A 14876-nucleotide genomic window follows, 5' to 3' on the forward strand; every position below is an offset into this window, starting at 1 on the left:
CCCTCAACCACCCCTCAACAGAATGACTAGGAGGAGAAACCCCAAAAATAGGAAAGACTCAGAGATTATGATTTATGCCACAGATTTACAAATGGATTCAGATATAACCAAGATGTCAGAGATGGAATTCAGGCTAGCAATTGTGAAGACAATAGCTAGAATGGAGAAATCAATTAATGGCAACATAGAGTCTCTAAGGACAGAAATGAAAGCTGAATTGGCAGAATTTAAAAATGCTATCAATGCAGATCCAATCTAATCTAGATAACCTAACAGCTAGGATAAGCAAGGCAGAAGAATGAATTAGTGACCTAGAAGACCAAATAATAGAGAAAAAGGGAAACGAGGAGGCCAGGGAAAAACAACTCAGAATCCATGAAAAAAGAATCAGAGATATAAGTGACACCATGAAGCGTTCCAATATCAGAATTATTGGAACCCATGAGGGGGTGGAGAGAGAGAGGACTAGAAGATATATTTGAGCAAATTGTAGCTGAGAACTTCCCTAATCTGGGGAATGAAACAAACATTCATGTCCTAGAGGCAGAGAGGACCCCTCCCAAGATCAAGGAAAACAGGGCAACACCCCGGCATGTAATAGTAAAACTCGCAAATCTTAGAACCAAGGAAACCATCCTGAGGGCAGTTGGGGAAAGAGATTCCTTACGTACAGAGGGAGGAACATCAGAATAATGTCAGACCTATCCACAGAGACCTGGCAAGCCAGAAAAGCCTGGCAAGACATATTCAGGGTTCTAAACGAGAAGAACATGCAGCCAAGAATACTTTATCTGGCAATGCTGTCATTTAGAATGGATGGGGAGATGCAGAGCCTCCAAGAGCAGCAGAAACTGAAAGAATATGTAACAACTAAGCCAGCCCTGCAAGAAATATTAAGGGCGGGTCTATAAAAGGAGAAAGACCCCAAGAGTGATATAGAAAAGAAATTTACAGGGACAACCTATAAAACAAGGTCTTCACAGGCAACATGATGACAATTAATTCATATCTTTCCATAATCACTCTCAATATGAATGGCCTAAATGCTCCCATAAAATGGTGCAGGGTTGCACATTGGATAAAAAGACAGGACCCATCCATATGTTGTCTACAAGAGACTCATTTTGAACCTAAAGATACATCCAGACTGAAAGTGAAGGGATGGTGATCCATCTCCCATGCCAACAGACCTCAAAAGAAAGCTGGGGTAGCAATTCTTATATCAGACAAATTAGATTTTAAACTAAAGACTGTAGTTAGAGACACAGAAGGACACTCTATCATTCTTAAAGGGTCTATCCAACAAGAAGATCTAACAGTTGTAAATATCTATGCCCCCAACATGGGAGCAGCCATCTACATAAGCCAACTGTTAACCAAAATAAAGAATCATATGTTAATTAGTTAATAATTAATAATTAATAATTAATTAATACGTTAATTGTAGGAGACCTCAATACTCCACTCTCAGCAATAGACAGATCATCTAAGCAGAAAATCAACAAAGAAACAAGAGCTTTGAATGACACACTGGACCAGATGGATGTCATAGATATATACAGAACATTCCACCCTAAAACAGAATACTCATTCTTCTTGAGCACTCATGGAACTTTTTCCAGAATAGACCATATACTGGGTCACAAATCAGGTCTCAACTGATACCAAAAGATTGAGATGATTCCCTGCATATTCTCAGATGATAATTCTTTAAAACTGGAACTCAATCACAAGAAAAATTTTGGAAGAAATTCAAACACTTGGAAGCTAAAGACCACTCTGCTCAAGAATGTTTGGGTCAACCAGGAAATCAAAGAAGAACTTAAACAATTCATGGAAACCAATGAGAACAAAAACACATCAGTCCAAAACCTATGGGATACTGCAAAGGCGGTCCCAAGGGAGAAATACATAGCCATCCAAGCCTCACTCAAAAAAATAGAAAAATCCTGAATTCACCATCTAACTCTACACCTTAAAGAACTAGAGAAAAAGCAACAAACGATGCCTAAGCCACGCATTAGAAGAGAAATAATCAAGATTAGAGCAGAGATCAATGAATTAGAAACCAGAAACACAGTTGATCAGAGCAATGAAACTAGAAGCTGGTTCTTTGAAAGAATTAATAAGATCAATAAACCACTGGCCAGACTCATCCAAAAAAAAAGAGAAAGGACGGGCACTTGGGTGGCTCAGTTGGTTAAGCGACTGCCTTCAGCTCAGGTCATGATCCCAGGGTCCTGGGATCGAGTCCCGCATCGGGCTCCCTGCAGAGCAGGGAGCCTGCTTCTCCCTCTCCCACTCCCCCTGCTTGTGTTCCCTCTCTCGCTGTGTCTCTCTCTGTCAAATAAATAAATAAAATCTTAAAAAAAAAAAAAAAAGAAAAGAGAAAGGACCCAAATTAATAAAATCATGAATGAAAGGGGAGAGATCACAACTAACACCAAGGAAATAGAAACAATTAATAGAAATTATTATCAACAACTATATGCCAATAATATGAGTAAACTGGATGAAATGGATGCCTTCCTGGAAACCTATAAACTCCCAAGACTGAAACAGGAAGAAATTGACAACCTGAATGCATTGTTAGTCAATGGCCAATAACCAATAATGAGAATGAAGCTGTGATCAAAAACCTCCCAGAAAAGAAGAGCCCAGGGCCTGATGGATTCCCTGGGGAATTCTACCAAACATTCAAAGAAGAAATAATACCTACTCTACTGAAGCTGTTTCAAAAATAGAAACAGAAGGAAAGCTTCCAGACTCATTCTATTCTATGAGGCCAGCATTACCTTAATCCCCAAACCAGAAAAAGACCCCATCAAAAAGGAGAATTTCAGACCCATATCCCTGATGAATATGGATTCCAAAATCCTCAACAAAATCCTAGCTAATAGGATCCAACAATACATTAAAAGGATCATCCACCACGACCAAGTGGGATTTATCCCCAGGATGCAAGAGTGGCTCAACATTCATAGATCAATCAGTGTGATAGAACACATTAATAAGAGGAGAGAGAAGAACCATATAGGCCTCTCAATTGATGCAGAAAAAGCATTTGACAAAATACAGCATCCTGTCCTGATTAAAACTCTTCAGAGTATAGGGACAGAGGGAACATTCCTCAAGTTCATAAAATCCATCTATGAAAAACCCATGGTGAATATCTTCCTCAATGGGGAAAAGCTAAGAGCCTTTCCCTTAAGATCAGGAACACGTCAAGGATGCCCACTTCTGCCACTATTGTTCAACATAGTACTAGAAGTCCTAGCAACAGCAATCAGACAACAAAAAGAAATAAAAGGTATTCAAATTGGCAAAGAAGAAGTCAAACTCTCTCTTTTCACAGACGACATGACACTTTATGTGGAAAACCCAAAAGACTCCACCCCCAAATTACTAGACCTCATCCAGCAATTCAGTAATGTGGCAGGATACAAAATCAATGCACAGAAATCAGTTGCTTTCTTATACACTAACAATGCATCTGTAGAAAGAGAAATTAGAGAATTGATTTCATTTACAATAGCACCAAAAACCATAAGATACCTCGGAATAAACCTAACCAAAGAGGTAAAGGATCTATACTCTAGGAACTACAGAGCACTCATGAAAGAAATGGAAGAAGACACAAAAAATGGAAAAACATTCCATGCTCATGAATTGGAAGAATAAACACTGTTAAAATGTCTGTGCTACCCAGAGCAATCTATACCTTCAATGCCATCCCGATCAAAATTCCAATGACATTTTTCAAAGTGCTGGAACAAACAATCCTAAAATTTGTATGGAATCAGAAAAGACCCCGAATCGCCAAGGAGATGTTGAAAAAGAAAAACAAAGCTGGGGGCATCACGTTGCCCGATTTCAAGCTATATTACAAAGCAGTGATCACCAAGACAGCATAGTACTGGCACAAAAACAGACATATAAACCAATGGAACAGAATAGAGAGCCCAGATATGGGCCCTCAACTCTGTGGTCAAAGAATCTTTGACAAAGCAGGAAAAAATATGTAATGGAAAAAAGACAGTCTCTTCAATAAATGGTGCGGGGAAAATTGGACAGCCACATGCAGAAGAATGAAACTTGACCATTCTCTAACACCATACACAAAGATAAACTTAAAATGGATGAAAGTCCTCAATGTGAGACAGGAATCTATCAAAATCCTAGAGGAGAACATAGGCAGTAACCCCTTTGACATCAGCCACAGCAACTTCTTTCAAGATACATCGCCAAAGGCTAGTGAAACAAAAACAAAAACGAACTTTTGGGATTTCATCAAGATAAAAAGCAAAGGAAACAGTCAACAAAACAAAGAGGGAACCCACAGAATGGGAGAAGATATTTGCAAATGACACTACAGATAAAGGGCTGTATCCAAGATCTATAAAGAACTTCTCAAACTCAACACCCCCCAAAAATAATGAAGTCAAAATGGGCAGCCATGAATAGACACTTCTCCAAAGAAGACATACAAGTGGCTAACAGACACATGAAAAAAATGTTCATCATCATTAGCCATCAGGGAAATTCTAATCAAAACCACACTAAGATACCTCCTTACACCAGTTAGAATGGCAAAAATTGACAAGGCAAGAAACAACAAATGTTAGAGAGGTTGTGGAGAAAGGGGAAACCTCTTACACTGTTGGTGGGAAAGCAAGTTGGTACAGCCACTTTGGAAAACAGTGTGGAGGTGCCTCAAAAAATTAAAAATAGAGCTACCCTATAACCCAGCAATTGCAATCTGGGTATTTACCCCAAAGGTACAGATGTAGTGAAAAGAAGAGCCATATGCACCCCAATGTTCATAGCAGCAATGTCCACAATAGCCAAACTGTGGAAAGCTCCGAGATGCCCTTCAACAGATGAATGGATAAAGAAGATGTGGTCCATATATACAATGGAATATTACTCAGCCATCAGAAATAATGAATACTCAACTTTTACATCAACATGGATAGGACTGGAGGAGATCATGCTAAGTGAAATAAGTCAAGCAGAGAAAGTCAATTATCATATGGTTTCACTTATTTATGGAACATAAGGAATAGAATGGAGGACATTAGGAGAAGTAAGGGAAAAATGAAGGGGGGGTAATCAGAGGGAGAGATGAACCATGAGAGACTATGGACCCTGAGAAACAAACTGAGGGCTTTAGAGGGGAAAGGGGTGGGGGGATGGTTTAGCCCGGTGATGGGTATTAAGGAGGGCACGTACTGCATGGAGCACTGGGTGTTATACGAAAACAATGAATCGTGGATCACCACAACAAAAACTAATGATGTATTGTATGGTGACTAACATAACATAATAAAATTAAATTTAAAAAAGTTTTTCTTTATAGTCAGTGTTTTTAATGTTATGAATATCTTTTTTATTACTATTACTTTTTTTATGCTTATCTTAGGAAAAAAAATCTGTTGCCCTTAAAGTTATCTTATGTCTTTCTATTACTACCTTTATGAGAAAGTTCATATATTCTCCACTTTTTCATCTTAAATCAGTAGGCTTAGATTTCTATGTCTGAACACATGAGTTTATTTCATCCAAATTACTTCAAAAACCCAGGCAACAATTTATACCTAGTTACCTCAGAACAGCAGTGAACTGAATGTTTTTTAAGCTACATTTGTTCATGTGAATTCTTTGAGATTCTTTTTTTGCAAGATTTTATTTATTTGAGAGAGAGAGAGAGTGGGCGGGGGAGAGAATCTGAAGCAGACTCTGCACTGCTCACAGAGCCTGACATGGGGCTTCATCCCACAACCGCAAGATCAGGACCTGAGCCGAAACCAAGAGTCAGATGCTTAACCAGCTGAGCCACCCAGGCGTCCCAAGATTCTTTTTTTTTTTTTTTTTTAAGTCAATTAGAAAACTTTGCAGTGCAATTGTTTGCCCTCTTTTTTTTTTTTTTAAGATTTTATTTATTTATTTGACAGAGAGAGAGATAGCGAGAGCAGGAACACAAGCAGGGGGAGTGGGAGAGGGAGAAGCAGGCTTCCCGCAGAGCAGGGAGCCTGATGTGGGACTCGATCCCAGGACCCTGGGATCATGACCTGAGCCGAAGGCAGACGCTTAACGACTGAGCCACCCAGGCGTCCTGTTTGCCCTCTTTAAGGTCAAGAGTTGACTCAAGCTAAGGGTCCAACTGCCTTCTTTTGGATGCTGATATCCAGTTTTCCCAACAGCATTTATTGAAGAAAGACTCTCCTTTCCTGATGACATGTTCTTGGCTTACTTGTCAAAGATGAGCTGACAGGACATGCCAGTACCATCCTGTAGCTTTGTAGTATACCTTGAAATCAAGAAGTATTATGCCTCCAGCTTTGTTCTTGCTCAAATCGCTCCGGCTATTTGGGGTCTTTTGTGGTTCCATATGAATTTTAGTATTGTTTTTTCTATTTCTATAAAAAAAATGGCCTTGGAATTTTGATAGGGATTGCACTGTATCTGTAGATCTCTTTGGGTGGTATGGACATTTTAACAACATTAATTCTTCCCACTCGTGAACACAGGAGGTCTTTCCATTTATTTGTGTCTGCTTTAACTTCTTCCACTGGTATTTTATAGTTTTCAGTGTATAAGTCTTTGCACACTTAGAAATTTTGTTGTTTCTTATATTTTTAAGTTAAAATTACAAAACTTCTCATCCTATTTACAAATCTAGAAAATGTTCATAATCATTTTTAAGGGGCCATTACGACCTAATTAATTAAATTTCCATAAAAATTTTACACTATGTTTATAAACTTCAGAGTTCGAGTTTCCTCAAATACAAAAATTGCTTTTCATTCTCAAAGTGCCTTACTGATTTTCTAATAAAAAAATTGCAATCTAATAAAATAAATTTAGAGCTATGGTAGTTGTGTGGTTCTCTTAAAAGTAAACTTACTGGAATTTTATTAACACTTTAAAATGTATAGCAGTTACTCAAGTACACACTTAAAAGTTGGAAACTGTTAAGTACTATATCTGCTAGGATTTCTAATATGCCAGATTCTCTTATAGATTATGAGATCATAAAATAACAAATATACAGGACTGTTCCCATACTAACCTAAAAACATAAACACAGTGACTTTGATTTATTTAATCATCTCTCCATTTAATCACTGGCTGGGATGCAAGATTAATTTCTTCTCCGTGATCAAGTTGATGTTTTATTTGCAAAATCCTTGCAGGTAGGAAAATATAAATTTAAAAAAGAAAAACTTTTCTCACTAAAAATATAATATATACAACTTTTGGCTAGCCAGATTGACTTTAACAAGATTTAAAAAGTCATTATAACCATGGGGTGCCTGGGTGGCTCAGCTGTTAAGCATCTGCTTTTGGCTCAGGTCATGATCCCAGGGTCCTGGGATCGAGTCCCACATCAGGCTCCCTGCTCCATGGGAGGCTTGCTTCTCCCTCCCCCACCCCACCCCCCGCTTATGTTCCCTCTCTCGCTGTGTCTCTCTCTGTCAAATAAATAAAACAGTGTGGAGGTTCCTCAAAAATTTAAAAATAGAGCTACCCTATGACCCAGCAATTGCACTCCTGGGTATTTACCCCAAAGACACAGATGTAGTGAAATGAAGGGCCATATGCACCCCCAATGTTCATAGCAGCAATGTCTGCAATAGCCAAACTGTGGAAAGAGCCGAGATGCCCTTCAACAGATGAATGGATAAAGAAGATGTGGTCCATATATACAATGGAATATTACTCAGCCATCAGAAAGGATGAATACCCAACTTTTACATCAACATGGATGGGACTGGAGAAGATTATGCTAAGTGAAATAAGTCAAGCAGAGAAAGTCAATTATCATATGGTTTCACTTATTTATGGAACATAAGGAATAGCATGGAGGACATTAGGAGAAGTAAGGGAAAAATGAAGGGAGGGAAATCGGAAGGAGAGATGAACCATGAGAGACTATGGACTCTGAGAAACAAACAGGGTTTTAGAGGGGAGAGGAGAGGAGGGATTGGTTAGCCCGGTGATGGGTATTAAGGAGGGCACGTACTGCATGGAGCACTGGGTGTTATATGAAAACAATGGATCATGGATCACCACATTAAAAACTAATGATAACTAACATAACATAATAAAATTTTTTTTAAAAGAAGTCATTATAATCAGAACAAAAAATGTCTGAATGGTGAGCAAGTTCCATTTTCTAGGACAAGTTATTTTCTCTAACATGCATTTTTAATAACGTCATTTACTACTATAGACATGCATACAAGCTTTGAATCCTGAGATGAAGTGTTGTATTTCACAACAGATAATAAGTTCTTTTAATTTAATAAAATATTATAGGAAAACTTCTTGTAGAAAAATTAATTTGGGAATCAATTTTATGACAAAGTAGAGAATATTCATATATCTAATGCAAATAGGAACTTTGCCCCAACTCAGTAATGTTGTAGTCATTTTTATGATTTTTAAAATAGTCTGTAACTTTCTTATTGTCGCAACAAAGGACAATGTTAGCCCGTTAGGACTGCATTTCAAAACTGCTTGTGTCCGTCACTTCTTTTTTAAGTTTTCGGTGAAATAGTATTCTATTTGTTTTCAATTAAATTTTTAACTAAGGCTATATTGAAGTGTTTGGTGTACATAAGTTTTGGTATCTGGTTGGTACCTTGAAAGGGGGAAGCTAGAAAGGAATGAAAAGTGGGAAACGGTGTGTGTTGGTCTCCCTCTGCGGTCCCTGAAGTGAGTGTGAGCCTTCCAGACCCCGGGAAAGGCTCCAGTGAGGGAGGGCACGTGCTTTGGTAAGCCACTGTCACCGCGGTGGCCCTGGGACCAGAGAGCCCAGCAGTGGAGTTCTCCACGGACAGCCTGTTCTGCCCAATCCTGCCCTCTTCGGGGTGTTCTCATAAATATCTCCTTGGATATCCCACCCCACCACCACCACCGTCTGGGCTAGCTTTCTACTTAGAGATAAGTCATTCCATGGGGACTATCGGGGCTGCAGAAGTTACCAAGGAGAGGCAGAAGCACAAAGGGAAGGTGAAAATGAGCCACCTTGTTTCCGCTCCCATGAGTGAGAGATGGCCAATGCTAGTGTCCCACTGTCCTTTTTGGTCTCCTCACAGCCTGCAGAGCCCCTTCATCTCATGAAATGGACCCAACATTTGAGCTCTTAAATATAGTAAGAACAGGGCTTACATAGTTTGCATTTAATTCTGTGAACATTGCAATGATGTATCTGTTCTGTTACCCTCGTTTTATAGAACAGGAGACGGAGGCTTAGCCAGGCAACCTAAACTGCTCCAAATCACATGGCTAATCTGTGACACAGCCAGGTCTCCATCCCTAAAACGTCTGTGCTGAAATCTCACGCTCAGATCTCTGGGTCATGTTGCTACCTCTAGAGTACTCCATCCCCTCCAGCAGGAGAGGGCTAATGTACCCAGGGGTAGGTTATCTCTCAGGGAGAGAAATGTAAATTTTTTTTTAAGATTTTATTTATTTATTTGAGAGAGAGAGAATGAGAGAGAGAGCACATGAGAGGGGGGAGGGTCAGAGGGAGAAGCAGACTCCCTGCCGAGCAGGGAGCCCGATGTGGGACTCGATCCAGGGACTCCAGGATCATGACCTGAGCCGAAGGCAGTCGCCCAACCAACTGAGCCTCCCAGGCGCCCGAGAAATGTAAATTTTTTATTATAAGTCATACCCCTCCTACTTCTGAAAGGTATTTGAAGGAAAATCCCTTTTCTTCCAAAAAAAAAAAAAAAGAGAGAGAGAGAATATATCGAACAAGAAAGTAACATATAGATCTGGCACCACATACAGGAAGGCAAGAAAAGAGGAAATGGTTGTTCCATAACTTAGAAAAGTTGTCTGCTGTAATTACACATAATAGGGATCTCTGAGCTACCAAGCCTCCGTGACAACAGTAGAAATATAAATTTAGTAGCTTTGTTCCTCAGGAGAAAGAACTTTGCCAGATAATTCATTCTAGGAGAGAGTTGCCATGTGGGTCTATATGTAAAGTTGGGGGGTGAAAGCTACCTTGTTAATCCTATAGTGCATATGATCTTAAGGAGCTTGGCACCCATGCAGAATTATCAAAAGCCTCAACTCTGAGGCCACATGAATGATTTTCTTACATTACACACTGTATTTATTTAAGAAACAATTTGTATTTCCACCAGTAATTGTTCTAATTACTTTATAAAAATGGATTCGTTCAGCAAAAATTAATTCAGTCCATACCGTGATCCAAACACTGTCTTAGTCATTTGATTTGCATCAGTGAAAATGGGACATTTCGAACAAAGATTCTGCCTTTGTGATGCTTGCAGTGTGGCAAAGGGAGAGAGATAATAAACCATAAATGCAATGAATAAGCAGATTGTATCGTATGTTAGAATAAGAGCTATGGAAATAGAAACTAGAGGGTAAGAAGGTTGGGGTGACAGGTTGCAGATCAGAATAGGTAGCCTGCGAATATGAGGTGTGAGCCAAGACTGGGAGGTAGGGAGGGACCAGCCACGTCTATCGCCACTTTTGGAAGAGTCAGAATAGAGATAGGAAGAAAGACGAGTACAGCAGCTGCCTTCATGTAGGACCACTCCTTGATTACTCAACAACCAGCGGGGAGGGTAGCTGCAGTGAAAGCGAGCAAGGGTGAGTGTTAAATGATCCTCCTAAGCTGCATCAAGACCGTCCATGGGGTGAGACAGGAAAGAGCGTACCCAAAGATGAAAAGGCATGCTAATTCCCAGTGTTGGTATGGGTATGAGCAAGTTGACACATGGCTGTACTGTTTTGGGGATTATTAATTGATCAAACCTCACTGAATGGCAGTTCAGCACTATGGAACTAAAGTTAAAAAAAAAAAAAAAGCCTTTAACCCATGTGCTTACCTTTCACCCATCAATCTAAATCCATCAGCTTACTCTCAAAAAATAACCAGACAATTTGTAAAAGGTATGAAAGAAGATAATGACTATATCATTGTTCATAATATGAGAAAGTTGGAAGCAGCACAGAAATACAAAATTACTTTCACAACAGGTTACATTAGTTTTGGTGCACCCAGCTAACGGACTGCCTGCATGCATGAGCGGTGTAGTAAAGGAAAACTTACGGACATGGAGACCTCGACTTCCTCTATTGCTGCAGGCAGTGCGTATCCTCGTGGAGCACAGACTGTGTTGGAAACCATCATTTTAGCACAACAGGAGTGGGTCTAATTTTTGTGTCCCTCAATATGGGCCGTTTTCCTGAATGGAGTCAAGCATCTGAGGGGCAGGCTGGAGTGTCCTGAAGGGAACAAAGCAGCTGTTGTAGCGAGGATGGCCCGATGTCAGTGCCCACTCCTGCCGGCTGGGTCAGGCTCAGAGGATTTTGATAGCCTTGCCAGAGCACTTTGTTTGGCTGGTGTGAAATCCAGCTCCAGTTTTTACAAGATCAAATGTTGCAACTTGTGATGTAAGAAAACTTAGGTACGAGGAGGGACCCATGCAGCGTAATCTTCCTTCTGACGTGTCTAAAGGAACAGTTATTAGATTCTGTCAGTAATGAGTTCACTTCAGAGCAGTAGCTATGGTTTGAGAAAGACCTCAGAGAGTTTTGGTATTTTCTTAAATCTGTTTTGTTTCTTAAATTCCCCTTATGAGTGAAATCATATGGTATTTGTCTCTCTCTGACTGCCTTATTTCACTTAGCATTATACCCTCTATCTCCAACCATGTTGTTACAAATGGCAAGATTTCATTCTTTTTATGGCTGAATAATAGTCCATCGTGTGTGTGTGTATATATATATATATACACCATATCATCTTTGCCCATTCATCCATCAATGGACATTTGGGCAGCTTCCATAATTTGGCTATTGTAAATCATGTTGCAATAAACATAGGGGTGTATATAGCCTTTCAAATTACTGCTTTCATATTCTTTGGGTAAATACCTACTAGTGCAATTACTGGATTATAAGGGAGCTCTATTTTCAACTTTTTGAAGAAACTCCATACTGTTTTCCACAGTGGCTGCACCAGTTTGCATTCCCAACAACACTGCACAAGCGTTCTTTTTTCTCCACATCCTCACCAACACTTGTTGTTTCTTGTGTTTATTTTAGCCATTCTGACAGGTGTGAGGTGATGTCTCATTGTGGTTTCGATTTGCATTTCCCTGATGATGAGTGATGTTGAGCATCTTCTCATGTGTCTGTTGGCCATCTGTATGTATCCTTCAGAGAAATGTCTGTTCATGTCTTCCACCCATTTTTAATTTGGATTATTTGGGGAGGGTGGGTTTGGGTGTTGAGTTCTTTCAGTTCTTTATATATTTTGGATACTGACCCTTTATTGGATATGTCATTTGCAAAGATCTTCTCCCATTCAGTAGGTTGTCTTTTAGTTCTGTTGACCATTTCCTTTGCTGCGCAGAAGCTTTTTATTTTGATGAGTCCCAATAGTTTATTTTTGCTTTTATTTCCCTTGCCTCAGGAGACATCTCTAGAAAAATATTGCTACGGCTGATGTCAGAGAAATTGCTGCCTGTGCCCTCTTCTAGGCTTTTTATGGTATCAGTTCTCACATTTGGGTCTTTAATCCATTTTGAGTTTATTTTTGTGTATGGTGTAAGAAAGTGGTCCAGTTTCATTCTTTTGCATGTGGCCATCCAGTTTTCCTTAGTACCTTTTTTTTTTTAAAGATTTTATTTATTTATTTGAGACAGAGAGAATGATAGAGACAGAGAGCACATGAGAGGGGGGAGGGTCAGAGGGAGAAGCAGGCTCCCCGCCGAGCAGGGAGCCCAATGTGGGACTCGATCCCAGGACTCCAGGATCATGACCTGAGCCGAAGGCAGTCGCTTAACCAACTGAGCCACCCAGGCGCCCCTTAGTACCATTTTTTGAAGAGACTTTTTTTTCCATTGCATATTCTTGCCTCTTTTGTTGCAAATTAATTAACCATATAATCGTGTGTTTATTTCTGGGCTTTCTGTCCTGTTCCATTGATCTATGTATCTATTTTTGTGACAGCATCATACTGTTTTGATTACTACAGCTTTGTAGTATAACTTGAAATCTGAACTTGTGATACCTCCAGTTTTGTTTTTCTTTTTCAAGATTGTTTTGGCTACTCTCAAGATTCTTTAATTTGCTGTCCATTTTATAGGAGTTCCTGTAACAGTCAGGAAATCTCTTTGTTTTTAAAGCATTTCAAAATCATGGACTAACCCTAAATCATACCTACCATCAATACAAATATTTGTTCTTATTGTTCATTGGTTAGCAGATGTGGGCAAAGGCAATTAATTTAGCCATCTGAATTGATTTAGTTTCTGTGAGAAGCTTAAATGTAAATCCAAGTCAGCTTGGAAATTTTAATTTTTCTTTTTAGGTATGAGTCATCTACAAACAATTAAACAAAGGATATCCAAAGGAGTGTCTAAAGGATCTGCAAGGAGCATGGAGAGTTCCTTAACAGAGGTAAAGCAATCCTGGGCTGCCCTTCTGTAGGGAAGGTGGGGAGAGGCGGGGTTTAGGGTCCTGCAGCCCATATTGCAGTGCTATGTGAACGGGAAGGCAGCAATACATCACAGAAGCTGAGATGCAAAGCCATGTTTTACCAGGCAACTAGGGGAAAGCAGTGAGGGTTTTCTGTACGTAAAAGTCTGTTCGGCATGGGAAGCCATGAAGGTTAGCGGAGACCTTAGAACCCAGTCAGTTGAGGCTTCCATAAGCTTTGCTGCTCCCGCCATAATTCCTGAACAGGTGGCTGTGCCTTGCTACTGGATCTAATGGAAGACTAAAGTGAGCAGTGGGCCTCTCATTAACGCCAGGCTGAGCCATACTGGAGCCTAGACCCTCAGGGGTACATGTTTCATGTATTGGTTAAGTGGTTAATTTTTTCCAGAACATTAAAAAAAAGTGAAAAAATATTGAAAATTTGAAAAGTAGGTTATTAAAACTTACATTAAATTCAAATGTTTTATTTATACAAGGAGTTTGTTATAATTTAATATGTCTGGGTTTAATGAAAGAAAACTCATCCAGAAGCAATAAAAGATTAATAAATTGCTCCATATGAAAATAAAATTATCTTACTACAAAAAAAAAGAAATGGCAAAAATAAATGACAAACTGGGAGAAAATATTTGCAACAATGTTTGCAGATAAATGTCTAACATCTCTAATATACAAAGAACTTTTAAAAATTGGGGGGGTGGGGGTATGGGAGTTTCTAAAACCTGATAGAAAAAAAGGCAAAGACATGAAACAGACAATCCACCAAAAATATTTTTTTAATGTCCCTTAAACGTATGAAAAAATACTCAACCTCACTTGTAACAAGAGAAATGCAAGTTAAAATAACACCAGGGTACTATTTCTTACCAAATCAGATTGGGAAAAATTAAAAAGCACACCTACACTTTTTGTTAGCAAGCCTGGGGTAAGACAGACACTCATAATCACCAGTCAGAATGCAGATTGGTACAATGCTAATCAGGGAGAATTTGGCATTGTCTAACAAAATGACACACGCTTTCCCCACTCATTGTAATTTACCCTGGTCAAACATCTCCAACTGTACAAGAATATGTATGCCCAATGGAATTCATTTTAGGACTGTTTGTAATTGCAAAATATCAGAAACAACCTAAGGAACTTACCCAGGAGAATGGCTGAATGAATGTGGTATATCCACCCAGTGGAATACTATGCAGCCATAGAAATGGGAACAATATCTCTAAAATGATATGGAAAGACTTCAAAATGTATTGTTAAATGAAAAAGCAAAATGTGGAGGGGGCAGAGCAAGATGGCGGAGGAGTAGGAGACCTGGATTTCGTCTCCTCTCAGGAATTCAGCTGGATAGGGATCAAACCATTCTGAACACCTAC

This window comes from Mirounga leonina, unplaced genomic scaffold, assembly GCF_011800145.1.
Source record: "Mirounga leonina isolate KUSES-001 unplaced genomic scaffold, KU_Mleo_1.0 Mir_92, whole genome shotgun sequence".
Lineage (NCBI taxonomy): Eukaryota > Metazoa > Chordata > Mammalia > Carnivora > Phocidae > Mirounga > Mirounga leonina.